Below are 16,629 nucleotides of genomic sequence, written 5' to 3' on the forward strand. Positions count from 1 at the left end.
ATTCAGTTTTCATGAAAGGGCTGTCAAGAAAATAAAGTAAGGAAATTTATTGGGATCTTAGATAAAACTCCTCCAGATCATTAAAGCATATCACTGTTGTGCAAGTAAACCACAGAATTTACACATGATCTTTTAGCTCTATTATCTAATCTTTGTTGTCACCTCAAGATTCAAATTTTCCGTCTTTACCAACCGCAACACATACAGATTGTCAGGCACTATGTCTTCATTTATACCAAGTCCCCATTTCCTGTCAACTCTGTACTTTACTTCCCTCTATCTCAACACATGAGTTTTTGACTTCACTTTGATTCCCTCCAGGGATACACCTAACGCCATGAGAGTGACCTCTTGCAGAGATATATCAGCACATGTAAACTGAAATGGATTACTCCACACTCATCGCCTCACTTCACAGGCCTTCACATAGCCCTTAAACCCTGGAATTATCTGTGCAAACTCTTTCTCTAAACTTTTCCAGAAATTTTTTGTTAAACTATTCTTTCATTCACCATAACAGTTTTATTTCCACTTCTTTCTGAACAGCCTTGGCACAGCAGCAGTGCTTCTTACTCTAAGAAACTTGTGGGCTCAATTCTCACACCAGAGATGAATGCATAGTCCAGATTGACACTTCAGTATTACCAAGGGACTGCTACACAATCAGAGGTGTCGATTCTCAGCTGAAATATTAAACCAAAGTCTTGTCTGGCCTCTCAGGTAGTTGCTAAAGATTCTATTATATTAAGTGATAACTGTGGGAGTTCTATCTGTTACCCTGACAATATTCATTACTCACCCAATATCACTGTTATTATTCTGTTGCTATAAGTAGGATCTTGCTGTGTGTATATTGGCGGCTGCAGTTCTTTAATTTAGAACTGAGTCTGCACTTTAGTAAGTACTGAGTTGGGTGTAAAGCACGTCTTCTTGAAGAAGAATCTTGGATCTGACAAAGTTGATACATAAATGATACCTTGTTCTCTTTCTCTCTTGTTTAGTATCTATCTTTGCCTCCATTTTCCAGGGTAACTTGCTTTGTATTTATGTAAAACAAATAAAACTGTAGGAATCTGAAACAACAATAGAAATGCTGGAAGAACTCAGCCAGTCAAGCAGCGTCTGTGGAAAGAGAAACAGCTAACATTTCAGGTCAAAGACTCTTCATCAAAACCAATAAAGAAAGAAAGCAAGTTAGCCTAAGTAATAGAGAAGATGGGGGAGGGCAATGGGTGGAACAAAGGGAATGTCAATGACAGGGTGAAATGATGGACAGCCGTTAGTCAATAATACAGTAAAATATGGCCACCTCTAGATCGGGGAAACCAAACACAGATTGGATGACTGTTTAGCGAGCACCTATGTTCAGTCTGCTGGACTGACCCTGAGCTTCAGGTTACTTACTCCCGCAATCGCACTCCCACTCTAACCTCTCTGTCTGTGGCCTCCCGCGCTGTTACAACAAGGAGCAGCTTACCATCCTCTATTCTAGTCTGTGTGATTTGTACAAGTATAAGAAGAGCTTGATAATCTCAAGGAGCAACAGCTCATCTTTTGTCTGGGCATTTTGCAGCCTGCAGGACTAATAATGAACTCTCCAACTTCAGATAACTTGCTCTTTCTTTCTGTTTGTATCATGACTGGCCATTTGTAAATGTCATTCCTCTTCTCCCCCTTTCATTTCAATTGTCTATTCTGGCCTTGCTCAGCACATCCCAGTAGACCAGATGATACAACATCACCCAGACTTTACAACATTAGCAACACATTACATAGACGAAGGAGTTTAATTGTCCATTCAATGGCTGTCCAGCATTTCACCCAATCTGTGGTTGGTTTCTCCAATGTAGAGATGGCCACATTTCACTTTATTACTGAAGACTGGATGTCCATCATTTCACCCTATCACTGACATCCGCTTTGTTCCACCTATTGCCCTCGCCCACCTTCTCTCTTACTTAGACAAACTTGCCTTCTCTCTTTCTTAGTTCTGATGAAGGGTGTTTTGAACTGAAACATTAACTGGGCTTCTTTCCATAGATGTTGCTTGACTGGCTGAGTTCTTCCAGCATTTCTGTTTTTGTTTGTATTCATGTACCTGGATTGACTGCTAAGATTGACTTTAATCAAGCTCTTCTTAAACTCCTGTACAAATCACACAGGTTCTAGACTTGAAATAATTATCAGGTTTCTAGACTTGAAATAATTATCAAGTAATTTCATGAGCTCAAGATTCCCCTTCCTGGAAGAACTCAGTAGGTTCTCCAACCACACACACAGTCATCCAGCCACCTATTTTTTTCCCCCTTTACTCACCTCTCCCATACCCCCCCCCCACCTGGTTCCATTTGCCCATCATCCTTTCACCATATGGTTCCACCAATGACCTATTAGCCTCTATCCCACCCTTCACCCCCTCCCCACCTGGTTCTATCTGTCTATCATCCCCTCCCAATCTGGTTCCACCTATCACACACCAGTCTTTATCCCACCCCCTCAGACTGCTATATATGAGCAATCTTTCCTTTTCCCTCTCAGTCCTGATGCAGGGTCTCGACCTGAAGCATTGACTTACATCTTTTGCGTCCACAGGTGCTGTTTGAGCTGCTGAGTTATTCCATCATTCTGCTTTCTTGTTCCAGATTCCAGTATCTGCAGTTTTTTTTTTACTTTGTAGGAACAAATGAATCTTTTTTGGGGAGGCAGGCAATGATTGGTGGAGTACTTCATTGATTTTTTTGCTTGGGTCCCAACTATCACAATACATATCAATGATTTGAATCAGGGAACTAAATGTTATATTTCTAGGTTTACTCATAACAAAACACTGGGTGGATTGTGAGTTGTAAGGAAGATGCAAAGAAGCTTCAAGGTGACCTAGACAAATTGAGCAAGTGGGCAAATACATAGCAGTGCAGTATCACGTGGGTAGGTGTGAAGTTATCTACTATGGTAGGAAGAACAAAAAGGAGAGGATTATGTCAATGGTGATGGATGAGGAATGTGCCCTTGTACATCAGTTATTGAAATATAAATATGCAGGTACAGCAAGCAGTTAAGGAGAAAAATGTTATGTAACCCTTCATTGCAAGAGGTGTTGAGTACAGAAGAAAGGATGTCTTATATCAATGAGACCAATAGAGTTTGGAAGAATGAAAGGACATCTCATTGAACAAAATTTGAACAGGACTTGATGGTCCAGATTCTGTGAGGACGTTGACCCTGGTAGGGGAGGTCTAGATCCAGGGATCATGGTGTCAGGATACACTGTGCGACATTTGGGACTGAGATAAGGAGAAGCTCGTAGAGAAGGTGATGAACCTGTAAAATTTTCTACCACAGAGGGCTGTGGAGGCCAAATCACTGAATATATTTAAGAAGGAAATAGATAGATTTCTATACACAAAGGCATCAAGAGGTATGGAGAGGGAGTAGGAATATGGTACTGAGACAGAGAATTAGCTGTGATTGCATTATATAGAGGAGCAGTCTTGAATGGCCTACTGTTGCTCCTATTTATGTGAAATAAATGGTCACTCTTACTGTAATAGATAGGATTCCTAAACACAATGCTGGCTCATTATAAAACTTTGATTAGGCCACATATGGCGTACTGTATGCAGTTCTGGTTCCCACACTATAGGAAGGTTGTGGAGGCTTTGGGCGGGGTGCAGAAGAGGTTCACCAGGATAGTTGCTTGGCTTAGAGTGTGTACCTGTAAGGAGAGGTTGGACAAACTTGGATTGTTTTCTCTGGGGCATTGGAGGCTGAGGGGTGACCTGATAGAAGTATATAAATTTATGAGAGATTGGGGAGATAGTCTGAGTCTCTTTCCCAGGGTTGAAATATCAAATACCAGAAGGCATAGGTTTAGGGTGAGAGGGGGAGAGTTTAAAGAGATGTGCGAGGCAAGTTTTTTTTTCACAGAGAGTGGTAGATGCCTGGAACACACTGCCTGGGGAAGTGGTAGAAGCAGACATGACAGGAACGTCTAAGAGGTATTTACACAGACACATGAACAGGCAGGAAATAGGGGTAACAGACCATGTGCAGGCAAATGGGATGAGTTGACTGGCATCGTGGTCGGTGCAAACATGGTGGGCCAAAGGTTCTATGTTCTACGTTTTATGTTCTCATCTTGATCAGCACAAAATGCACAAAGCGTCATCACTTGTTCCTGAAGAGGAAAAATAGGCTCAAAAGTAATTTGATTGAGAAATAAACAAATAATCAACCTCCTAAGAATAATTCTAATTCTGAAATCTAAACAATTCACAGAAAACAAAATCCTAAAAGTAAGTTCATCATGTAATATATCAATATTTTCAACTGCCTAAAGAAACAATAATTGTTACAAAATAAATATGAAAATATCTGATTAGTAAATTCTTATTCTGTTGAATAAATTTAGGCTCCATGTGGTCAGTTACATCAATTACCATGAGGAATGGAGTACTCCTAAAAGGTTCCTGTCTTATACTATAATTAATTCTCTATCCCTTACACCAAAATAACATTTAGGAAATCAGATAAAGCTCCTTTAGAAACAATAGAGAATCCATATACTGACTTTACATTATGGAAGTTTTTAAGAATTATCTTGATCACCGCAAGGGATTTGATACCCAGTGGATTAACTTAGTCCAATTTAATGAGTTATTAAAAACAACAAATATTTATTTTAATGCACTTATGTAATACAATACAATGCAATGCATATCCTGACAGTCTAGTAACATCTATTATGTCGTGGCCTGTAGGCACATGTTTAAATTCCTGTACATGTATAGTATATACTCAGTAAAAGGATTCATTCATATCTAAATTTCAGTGGCTGATTTATGTGTATTTGCAAATATATCAAACTCTAGATGAAAGCAATTTGTTCATGTATGTTTCTCCATTAACATGGATAGAGATATATACTATTAACTGATGCAGTTACATGTTAACATTTGAATGTAAGGTGAGGTAAGCTGCTCACAGACAAGTAAGTTTCCTTTTAGTATTTTCATTCAGAATGCAATTCATATAGATGATAAATACCACTCAGGAAAGTAATGTGTACATGTGATGAAATTCCATTGATTTGCAAAAATATGAGCATCAATTTTACATAATTTGCACACAAAGAAGGGTGGGAGATGACCTAATAAAGGTCTTTGAAATTATGGAAGGTTTTTTATAGTGTGGATACAAAGAATGTTTCTATGTGAGAAAGAATATGGAAGCCCTCCACATATGAGAGTTTCTAACAAACTCATTAGGGAATTGAGAAGAAATTTCTTTACTCCAAGAGTTTTCAAAACACACTATCATAGTCAGAGTGCTTGAAGCAAATAGTTAGATGCATTTAAAGGGAGGTTGGACAATCATAAGAGAGGGAAGGGAACTAGAGGATTACATTTATAGATTTAGATAAAGAAAGAAATGGCTTGTTTCTGTGATGTTTATTCTGCGTAACAATGTCACAAGAAAAATTATGCTACCATTCATGACCTATGAGATAAATAAAAGTCAAATTTTATCTAATATAACAACATTAAAAAGATTCCATATCAATGGAATTTAAGGACTCAATAGGAGGTCTGAAGATGAGATAATGTACTTATTCCACCTGAATCCAAGTGCCTGGGCTTGATTTTAGACTAAACTACATGCATAAAAGGGTAAAGTTACGTAACACTCAGTACTACTTAATCAGCTTGAAGATCGTGTGATGAGCTGCCGTGGTAGAATTCCTACAGCTATATGAAAACAGGGAATGAAGTTCAGATATAACTACCAATACAAATGTTTCATCACATCACCAATGCCTACTGCACTGGCAAGTGATTAAGGAGATTTTTCTGTCAATTAAAACATTTGCACAAACCTAGTACCTGTAACAACATAAGATGATCCTGGTGTACACCAAACCTTTGGCTAGTCTCTGGCTTGGTTCAGGAATTTAGCCTTCCAACTCCTTTCACTAGTTGATCTCTGCCAAGGAAGAAAGTCAATATCCTTTCAAGGAATTATTTATAGGTCTGTTCTTACTCAGTCATTAGCACTCATCTTTATCTGCACTTCAACAGCACCCTATACATGCTGATGAATTGTGCAGGGTCTGAGGTTTTGATCTACAGATACTCTATTTCCCTGTCATTTGCCTTCATTGAGAGGTGGCTCCTGAGATAATGGAAAGTGGTGCATATTTTCCAGGGTTTTGATGTGGACTTTTATTGTTGGAGGGCAGAATTGCACAACAGGAGCAGGTTGTTAGAGGACCTCTGTTTCACAGATCTTTAGTATAAGGGCCATCCACTTGTGTGCTTTAGTGAACAAATTGATAATGACTCAGAGCCCAGACTCCAAAAATATGCATATACAAACATAGTGTGCATGCTGCAGATCAACTACTGAGGCTGGGGTGTCCTTGCTTGTGGACCAGAGGCAACATAGGTTGAACAGTTTACCATTAGTCCGGTGGCTTAGTTCAACTCTGGGCAGAAGTTTGTTGGAGGTAAGGTACATAATTGTGGCAAGAAATACTGAAAGAAGTGTACGGATATCACTGATAAAATTCACTAGCAGAGTCTTTGGCCATCTGAAGAAAAGGGAGTTTGAAGAATAAGAGCTCAAACCAAGCACAAAACTTGAGGTCTACCAGGCACCAGTAACCCCAGCCCTTCTATTTACTTCTGAGATTGGGATACTTAAGCAAGCAGCTCTGAACGCTGAAGAGATACCACCAATACTACCTCTGTAAAATCATCTAAATCCACTGGAAGTATGAATGATCCAATGTCGGTGCTCTCTCCCAGATCAGCTTGCCCAGCACTGAGAGCATAATTACACTTAGTCAGCTCCACTGGACACACCATGTCATTCATATGCCAAACATCAAACTCGCAAGACAGACATTCTATTCTGACCACTGGCACAGGAAGCGATTACCATGTAGACAGAGAAAAAGATTCAAAGATGTTTTTAAATCTCTTAAAAATTGTAGTTTCCCCTCCAACTCCTGGGAATCTTTGGCCCGTGGCCACTCAAAGTGGAGAAGATTCAGGTTGGTACTGAAAACCTTGAGTCCATGCGTCAGGAGTTCACAAAAGCCCACAACTGCCCCACCAAGCAAGTCCTGCCCCACTTGTGGCAGGGAGTGTCTTCATCAATCACCTCAGTACCCAGAGAATTGGAATGGAAGCAAGTCATCTTTGATCCTGAGGACCTGCCTAAGAAAATACATGTTGATATTTCTCAAAGATCTTCAAAAAAGTAATATTTGAAGGGAAGTGACTTTTGTTTTGTTTGTTATACAACATCTGCCAATGGTAACAATTATTATGCAACTAGATCTCATCAACAAAATAAGAACAGTCCCGTCTTCACCCTGAAGCTAATATTGACTGTTATTATAGTTCAGTTATCATCTTACAGCAAACACAATTCAGCAGCACCCTCAACTGGTGAAAAAGGGAGACAACATCAGAACCACTAGTGACTAAATTCTTGTTCATTTGGCATTTATTTTTTTATTGTATTTGCAAATATATATCTAGTCCGTAGAACCACATTAAAATGATTTTATTTTTGATTAGGTTAAATAATGATGATTAACTACTTATCTTCAAAAATTCAACTTTACTAAAGCAAGACTCTTAAGTTTAAGTTAAATAACAAAAATCCCTAACCTCATAAACTTGCAATTATCACCTTGTTTTTTTGGAAACCACTCAAATTATTTTATTTGAAATGAATCACTTAGTAGAATCATGCAATGCTGAGAATGTTGTGGATAGCACATCTAGTGAGTTGGTCACACCGCAGTTCAAAGGCTTAGGGAAAGATAGGGAATGGGACACCAACAGAGCAGTAGCAGGAAGGTAGTGCAGGAGTCCCCTGCAGTCATCTCCCTCCAAAACAGATATACTGCTTTGGATAATGTTGGGGGAGATGGCTCATCAGGGGAAGGCAGCAGTAGCCAGGATCATGGCACCGTGAGTGACTCTGCTGCACAGGCGGGCAGGAAAAAGAGCGGCAGAACTAAAGTGGTAAGGGATTCGATGGTAAGGGGAACAGATAGGAGCTTCTGTGGCTGCAAATGGGACTCACGGTTGGTGTGTTGCCTCCCTGGTGCAAGGGTCAGCGATATCTTAGAGCTGCTGCAGGGCATTCTGGAAGGGGAGGGTGAACAGCCAGTTGTCGTGGTGCATGTAGATACCAACGATATAAGAAAAAGGCGGGATGAGGTCCTACAAGCCTAATTTAAGGAGCTAGGAGATAGATTAAAAAGTAGGACATCAAAGGTAATAATCTCAGGATTACTACCTGTGCCATGTGCTAGTCAGAGTAGGAATAGCAGCATAGTTAAAATGAATATGTGGCTTGAGCAGTGGTGCAGGAGGGAGGGTTTTAGATTCCTGGGGCATTGGAACCGGTTCTGGGGGAGGTGGGACCAGTACAAACCAAACGGTCTACACCTGGGCAGGACTGGGATCAATGTCCGTGGGGGATTGTTTGCTAGTGCTGTTAGGGAGGGTTTAAACTACTATGGCTGGGGGATGGGAATCCATGCAGAAAGACAGAGGGAAGCAAAGCAGAGACCAGAGCAAAAATTAGAAAAGAGAAAAGTAAGAGTGGAGTACAGAAAAGACAAATGCAAAGGATAAAAAGGTTACTAGATTCTAAAAGGACAGTAAGCATAAGGGCACTTTATCTGAATGCTCGCAGTATTCGAAACAAGGTCAGTGAACTTGTGGCACAAATCAGTACAAAGGGATATGATTTAGTGGCCATTACAGAAACATGGTTGCAGGGTGGAGATGATTGTGAACTAAATATCCAAGGGTATCAGGTAATACAAAAGGATAGGCAGGAAGGCAAGGGAGGCAGGGTAGCGCTCTTAATTAAGAATGAGTTCAGGGTGATAGTGAGAGATGATATAAGATCAAACTTATTGGAGTTCTTTGAGGATATAATGAGCGCAGTGGATAGAGGGGAACAGGTGGATGTTCTACACTTGGATTTCCAGAAGACATTTGATAAGGAGCCGCATAAAAGACTTATCCATAAGATAAGGATGCATGGAGTTGGGGGTAATGTATTAGCACAGCTAGAGGATTGGTTAACCAATGGGAGGTAGAGAGTTGGGATTAATGGATGTTTCTCTGGTTGGCAATCAGTGGTGAGTGGGGCGCCACAAGGGTCGGTGCTGGCTCCACAACTGTTCATCATGTACATTAACAATTTGTAAGAGGGGACCGAGTGTAGTGTATCTAAGTTTGCTGATGACACCAAATTGAGTGGAAAAACAAATTGTGCAGAGGATGTGGAGACTCTGCAGAGAGATATAGATAGGTTAAGTGAGTGGGGAAGGGTCTGGCAGATGGAGTACAATGTTGGTAAATATGAGATCATCTACTTTGAAAGGAAAAATAGATCAGATTATTACTTAAATGGTGAAAAATTGCAGAATGCTGTTGTGCAGTGGGACTTGGGAGTGCTTGTGCATGAACTGCAAAAGGTTGATTTGCAGGTGCAACAGGTTATCAAGAAGACAAATGGAATGTTGGCCTGCATTGCCAGAGGGATTGAATTTAAGAGCAGGGGTTTATGCTGCAACTGTACAGGGTATTGGTGAGGCCACACCTGTAGTGCTCTGTGCAGTTCTGGTCTCCTTACTTGAGGAAAGATATACTGGCTTTGGAGGCAGTGCAGAGGAGGTTCACCAGGTTGATTCCAGAGATGAGGGGTTAGCCTGTGAGGAGAGATTGAGTCACCTGGGACTATACTTGCTGGAATTCAGAAGAAAGAGAGGGGATCTTGTAGAAACATATCAAATTATGAAAGGGATAGATAAGATAGAGGCAGGAAGGTTGTTTCCACTGGTAGGTGAGACTAGAACTAGGGGACATAGCCTCAAGATTCAGGGGAATAGATTTAGGACCGAGATGAGGAGAAATTGCTTTTCCCAGAGAGTAGTGAATCTGTGGAATTCTCTGTCCAGGAAAGCAGTAGAGGCTACCTCATTAAATATATCTAAGGCACTGTTAGATATATTGAATAATATGTGTTAAATATATCACTGTTTTTATTTATTTATATATATATATATATATATATATATATATATATATATATATATAAGGCACTGTTAGACACTGCATAGTAGGGGAATTGAGGGTTATGGGGAAAAGGCAGGCGGGTGGATCTGAGTCCACAGCCAGATCAGCCATGACCTTATTGAACGGCGGAGCAGGCTCAACAGGATAGATGGCCTACTCCTGCTCCTATTTCTTATGTTCTTATGTTCTAAGTAGCTACTTCACGATAATGCCTGATCCCATAAACAATGGAATGAATAGTTAGTTCACCTCCATTTGTTTGAAATATATATGTGTAGTTAACACTAAGGTGAGCTGATATGAGGAATGAATTCTTGGGGAATTGCATGATGTTTGGTTCACACACAGTTCTCCAACTATCCAACCTGTGTAAAAAGATAGGCATTATTTTTGGCAAGGTGTCCTAAAACATTAAAAGGATCTTATATGAATTAACTCATTAAATTACTATTAAAGTGCTATTCTAAAAATGACAATATTTTCATATTCAGTGGACAAAACTGCAGCTAAAATGAATAGAACACTTGCAGCACAATTTCCAATATAATCAGCATCTGATTTAGCCAAGGAGAAAAACCTTTATTAAGCATCAGTTGGTAAACTATGTTTGGTTTTTGTCTTCTCATTTGATTGTGATTTGTTCTTGTATTATTGGCCCAAAATTGGGTTTCACCTTTTTAATTTCCTCCCAAAAATCAGGAAATTGATGGAACAGCAAGAAGCTTAGTGTATTTTCCACCCAAAAAAAGCACATAAAAATGCAAACTGCACAGCCAGCCCCCCGGACCAGGCAAAACTCAATGCAACAACCAACATTTTGCTGTGCAGCAATCATATACAGGGGTCAGCTTGCTAAGGCACACTGCATTTGCAGCCAGACAGCATCAACATACAACAAGACTGTTGCGGAGGAGAGAGAAGTTGCAAGGGAGAGGGAGAGAGGTCCAAAATTTACACAAAGGGGCATAGAAGTGTTTTCATACAAACACTTATCTACACACACACACACACACACACCACTCTTTCTCTGTTTCTCCTTTATCTACCCAAATCTCCAAGCTTCTCTTACCCCTCATCCAACCTTATCCCAGCATTTACATTTTACCTCCTCACATATAATTCAAGATCCTAAATATAGGAAAATTGTTATTCAATGTTTTCCATCTCCTCCATTTAGATTAAAACTTTAAGCAATAGGAGGTGAAGCCACTCAGATGGAAGTTGGGGCCCTCTCCAGTGCAGCACCTCAGCAGGCTCAAAGAGACGGTCTTCCTTCTCTTGGATAGAATTGAGGCTCAAAGCATGTCATCAGCAGAGGTTACCTGAAACCTGCTATGTAACACATTAACAATATTTCATTGTGACCCCTTTGTCTTGAACACCAGTGTAAATTATTTTCACCATGTGTGCTGCTCCATCACCATGAAGTTATGGTATATGTCTACTTATGCCTATCCTGCAGGAACAGAAACAAGTTCATTTCACGACACATCTCTCACAGATTCATGCTGTGATTGCACAGAGGTGGCCCTGAGGAGAGGGATAAACACAGCATGGCCCAGACACCTGTGATTTGGGTTCTGTCAACCAGGTCAGAGTCATGGAGCTGTACAGCACAGAAACGGGTCCTTTGGCCCACCACATCCAGGCCAACTTTTTTGCCCATCTACACTAATCCCCTTTGCCTACATTAGGTCTGTATCCTTCTATGCTTTGCCTATCAAATGTCTCTTAAACATAGTAGTTGCATCTGACTCAATCACCTCCTCTGACAGTGAGTCCCAGATATCAACCACTCTGTGTAAAAAAAAATTCCCCTCAAATCCTCTTTAATACTTCATCCCCTCACCTTAAACCTATCCCCTCTTGTTTTTAATACCCCTACCATGGGGTAAAGGTTCTGACTTTGTACCCATGCCTCTTATAACTTTATGGAGCCAGCCCATCTTAGGAAAGAGCTTCTTGTGGATCATCAAGGATATTTGTGTGAAAGAGGTTTATAGATTTGCCTTTGGTTATAGATTTGGTTACAGATTGGCTGCTGAAATAGTTGCCATGACATACTGCTAGGATATGGAAACCCACATACAAGGTGATCAAAATGGAATTTCACTAGGCTGTTTAATTTAATTTAAATTAAAAGCTTCTATTAATATATTCTTCAGTTTTGTCTAATTATAAATCATTTTCAATACACAAGCAACGTTTTCATTTCAAGATATGTGGAAAGAGAAGTCACAATGACATGGCAACAGCTGGCTTTATGCTTTTGATCATGTTCTCACCCAGACTTGCTATCACGGCCACGGTCCATCTGCCAATCACTCCTCCTCGCCTGGATCCACCAAAGGCTTGCCAGCTCTTGCCCCACCCTTCTCCTCCCCTCTACTCTTTCAGTCCTGATGAAGGGTCTCAACCCAAAATGTTCTGTGAATTTCCCTCCACAGATGCTGCCTGATCTGTTATGTTCCTCCACCTAGTCTGCTTTTCGCTCCAGGTTCCAGCATCTGTGGTCTCTGGTGTCACCATTAGTAAAAATTCTGATGGCATGTATTTCATTTCAAATGATTTAAGGTGATAACAAATTGCCAGTTGCAGAGGGGTGCATTTCAAATAAAATAGATTGCCTCACCATAGTAGAGCACACAGGCGTATAATAAGAACGATGTCATACCTGACATGTAATTCAGTTGATCATTGAGTATGAACTCCAATGTAAAGTCAATTCCTCTCTCAAAATTCTTGTCTCTTGCTTGTTGTACTTTTCAAAAACATCTAATGGTAATCCCTGAAGGCTCAAGGCTCTTTAGAGGGTGAAGAATATCAACAAGATGAAATGAAGCATCTACTCAATGCTGTCCATTCCCTAGGAGCCTTAATTTTAGCATGAGATTAAAAGCTGCATGAACAGGTGAGATAGCATTAGTCAGAAGTGATTCTGTGAGGAGGATAGCATGACAATACAGTACCACATCTTATTGATGTGAACAGAGTGAAAGGGGTTCTTCTTTCCTAAAGAGTTCATCAGTTTCCTATTGGTATTGGTTTATTATTGTCACTTGTAACGAGGTACAGTGAAAAGCTTGCCTTACAAACCGATCGTACAGGTCAATTCATTACACAGTACAGTTACATTGAGTCAGTACAGAGTGCATTGACGTAGTACAGGTAAAAACAGTAACAGTACAGAGTAAAGTGTCACAGCTATAGAGAAAATGCAGTGCAATAAGGTGCAAGGTCACAACAAGGTAGATCGTGAGGTCATAGTCCATCTCATTTGTATAAGGGAACTGTTCAATAGTCTTATCACAGTGGGGTAGAATCTGTCCTTAAGTCTGGTGGTACGTGCCTTCAGGTTCCTGTATCTTCTACCTGATGGAAGGGGAGAGAAGAAAGAATGTCCCAGGTGGGTGGGGTCTTTGATTATGCTGGCTGCTTCACCAAGACAACGAGAGGTAAAGACAGACTCCAAGGAGGGGAGGCTGGTGTCCGTAATGTGCTGGGCTGTGTCCACAACTCTCTGCAGTTTCTTGCAGTCCTGGGCAGAGCAGTTGCCGTACCAAGCCATGACACATCCAGATAGGATGCTTTCTATGGTGCATCTATAAAAGTTGGTGAGAGTCAAAGGGGACAAACCAAATTTCTATAGCCTCCTGAGGAAGTAGAGGTGCTGGTGAGCTTTCTTGGCCGTGGCTTCTATGTGATTTGACCAGGACAGGCTGTTGGTGATGTTCACTCCCAGGATCTTGAAGCTCTCAACCCTCTCGACCTCAGCACCATTGATGTAGACAGGTGCATGTACACTGCCCCCTTTCCTGAAGTCAATGACCAGCTCTTTTGTTTTGTTGACATTGAGGGAAAGGTTGTTGTCATGACACCATTCCACTAAGCTCTCTATCTCCTTCCTGTACTCCGACTCATCGCTGTTTGAGATACGGCCTACAACGGTGGTATCATCTGCAAACTTGTAGATGGAGAGAGAGCAGAATCTGGCCACACAGTCATGAGTGTATAGGGAGTAGAGTAGAGGGCTGAGGACGCAGCCTTGTGGGGCACCAGTGTTGAGAATAATCGTGCCGGAGGTATTGGTGCCTATCCTCACTGATTGCGGTCTGTTTGTTAGAAAGTCAAGGATCCAGTTACAGAGGGAGGTGTTGAGTCCTAGGTCTCGGAGTTTGGTGGCAAGCTTACTTGGGATTATTGTATTTAAGGCAGAGCTGTAGTCAATAAACAATAGTCTAACGTAGGTGCCTTTACTGTCCAGATGCTCCAGAGCTGAGTGTAGGGCCAGGGAGATGGCATCCGCTGTAGACCCGTTTCGGTGATAGGCGAATTACAATGGGTCCAGGTTGTCCGGTAGGCTAGAGTTGATGTGTGCCATGACCAACCTCTCAAAGCACTTCATGGTGGTGGATGTCAGAGCCACTGGTCGGTAGTCATTGAGGCATGTTACCTTGCTTTTCTTCGGTACTGGGATGATGGTGGTCTTCTTAAAACAGGTGGAAACCTGAGCCTGAAGCATGGAGAGGTTAAATATATCCGCATATTGTTCATCTAGGACTGGTCAATTGATCCAATGACTTCAAATGAATCCAATGATTCCAAATAATTAAAGAGTATTGTCCTTGCTAATTGAGGATGGACTTCATTGGCTTGAAATATTAGTCCTTTAATGCATGTCCTACAACCTGCATGTCATTCTGTCAAGAATATTTAGATGTCCATTATTCTCAGCTACGTTGGAAACAATAATGCGCTGTAAGCAGTGCATTTAGTCCAGCCAAGTATCATGTAAGAAATGATGCATCAACTGGGCTTTAGTTTGGTGTTTATTGATGTGCTATGACAGCAGTTGCAAATGGAGTGCACGGTGAGTCTCTTTATTTGTGGGAGGGCTCAGTGAATGTGGTGACTATTCATATGAATCATCACTTTAGAAGGGGAAACGGAGAGGAATTTTCAAGATTTTTTCCCCTAATTGGCCTAGTTTATCTGTTTCGTATATATTCTGATGCATATGTCATCTCAATGGCATGGCAGTAACCGGATGAATCAATTGTTTATACCGTCATTGTTCATTTGTTCCATATGTTATTTTGATCTCAATACCATCCAGTAAAGGCAGCAAATTATCTAAACTATGGGGTGTTTAATCACTTATTTCATGCTGCAAGTGAGAACTATCACAATGGTAATCAAAAAAACATGATGCTCAAGCTTACATTGTGCCTCATTGGAACAGTGCAGGAGGCCACAGACATATAGGATAGCGTGGAAGCAGGACGGAGAATTAAAGTGACAGGCAACTGAAATTTCAAGATCGCCCCTGCAGTCTGAATAGAAGTGCTCTGGAAATGGTCACCTCCCAATCTGTATTTGGTTTCTCTAACATAAAGACCATTGAATGCAATGTAATAAATCAAAAGACGTACAAGCTTCACCTGGAGAGAGTGTTTGAGCCCCTGGATGATGGGAAAGGACAAAAGAGCATGTGTTGTATCTCCTGCAGTTACATGGGAAATTGTTCTGAGAAGGGAAGTGATTGATAGAGATGGAAGAATGGACCAGGGAGCCATAATGAGAACAATCTCTTTGGTGTGGTAAAAGGGGAGGGGAGGGTAAGATGGATCTGGTGGTGAAATCTTATTGAAGGTGGTGAAAACACCAAAAGAATGATCAACTGAATGCAGAGGCTGGTATGGTGGAAGTGAGGACCAGCAGAATTCTGTTTCTGTTCTGGCTGGAAGAAGGGGGATAAGTGCAGACATGCGGAAAATAGATGCAATACAGTCAAGGACCATGTCAACTGTGGATTTGGCGATGCCACAGTTAAGGAAGAAGCATGGCATTTCAGAGACACCTTTATGGAAAGCCATGTCAGCAGAGAAGATACGACAGAGATTGACTAAATGGGAGAATGGAATGGAGTCCTTACCAGAAGCAAGGTAGAAAGATACATGGTTAAGAAAGCTATGGGAGTCTAGACTTGGAATGGATATTGTGAGGGGCTCAGAGGGGCACCACCTTCAATAAGGTTTCACCACCAGATCCATGAGATTCAACACTTGCAAGTCTATGCCCTGAGAAAGAGACAGAGGAGGGCAGAATCAGAGATGGACTCTGTGAAAGTGAGAGCAAGTTCGAAACTAGCAACAAGAGTAATGAAATTTTCAAGTTTTATTTGAATGCAGGAAGCAACACCAATAATGTCATCAATGTCCTAGAAAAAAGTTGAGGGATGGGGCCTGAATAGTATTGAAACAAGGACTGTTCCATATATCCTCCAAAAACAAAAGATTATGTTTGGACCCATGCATATTCCCACAACTACATCTTTGATCTAGGGAAAATGAGCAGAGTTGAAGAAGTTGTTCAATGTGGAAACAAGTTCAGACAAGCAAATGACTGTCTTGGCGGAGGGAACTGGTTGGGCCCATAATCAAGGAAGAAGAGGGCCCACAGGCCATCCCAATGTGGTAAAGTTAAAATCAAATCATGTGCAATCGCTGTATAAGAT

The sequence above is a fragment of the Pristis pectinata genome, chromosome 3 (genome assembly GCF_009764475.1).
Source record: "Pristis pectinata isolate sPriPec2 chromosome 3, sPriPec2.1.pri, whole genome shotgun sequence".
NCBI lineage: Eukaryota > Metazoa > Chordata > Chondrichthyes > Rhinopristiformes > Pristidae > Pristis > Pristis pectinata.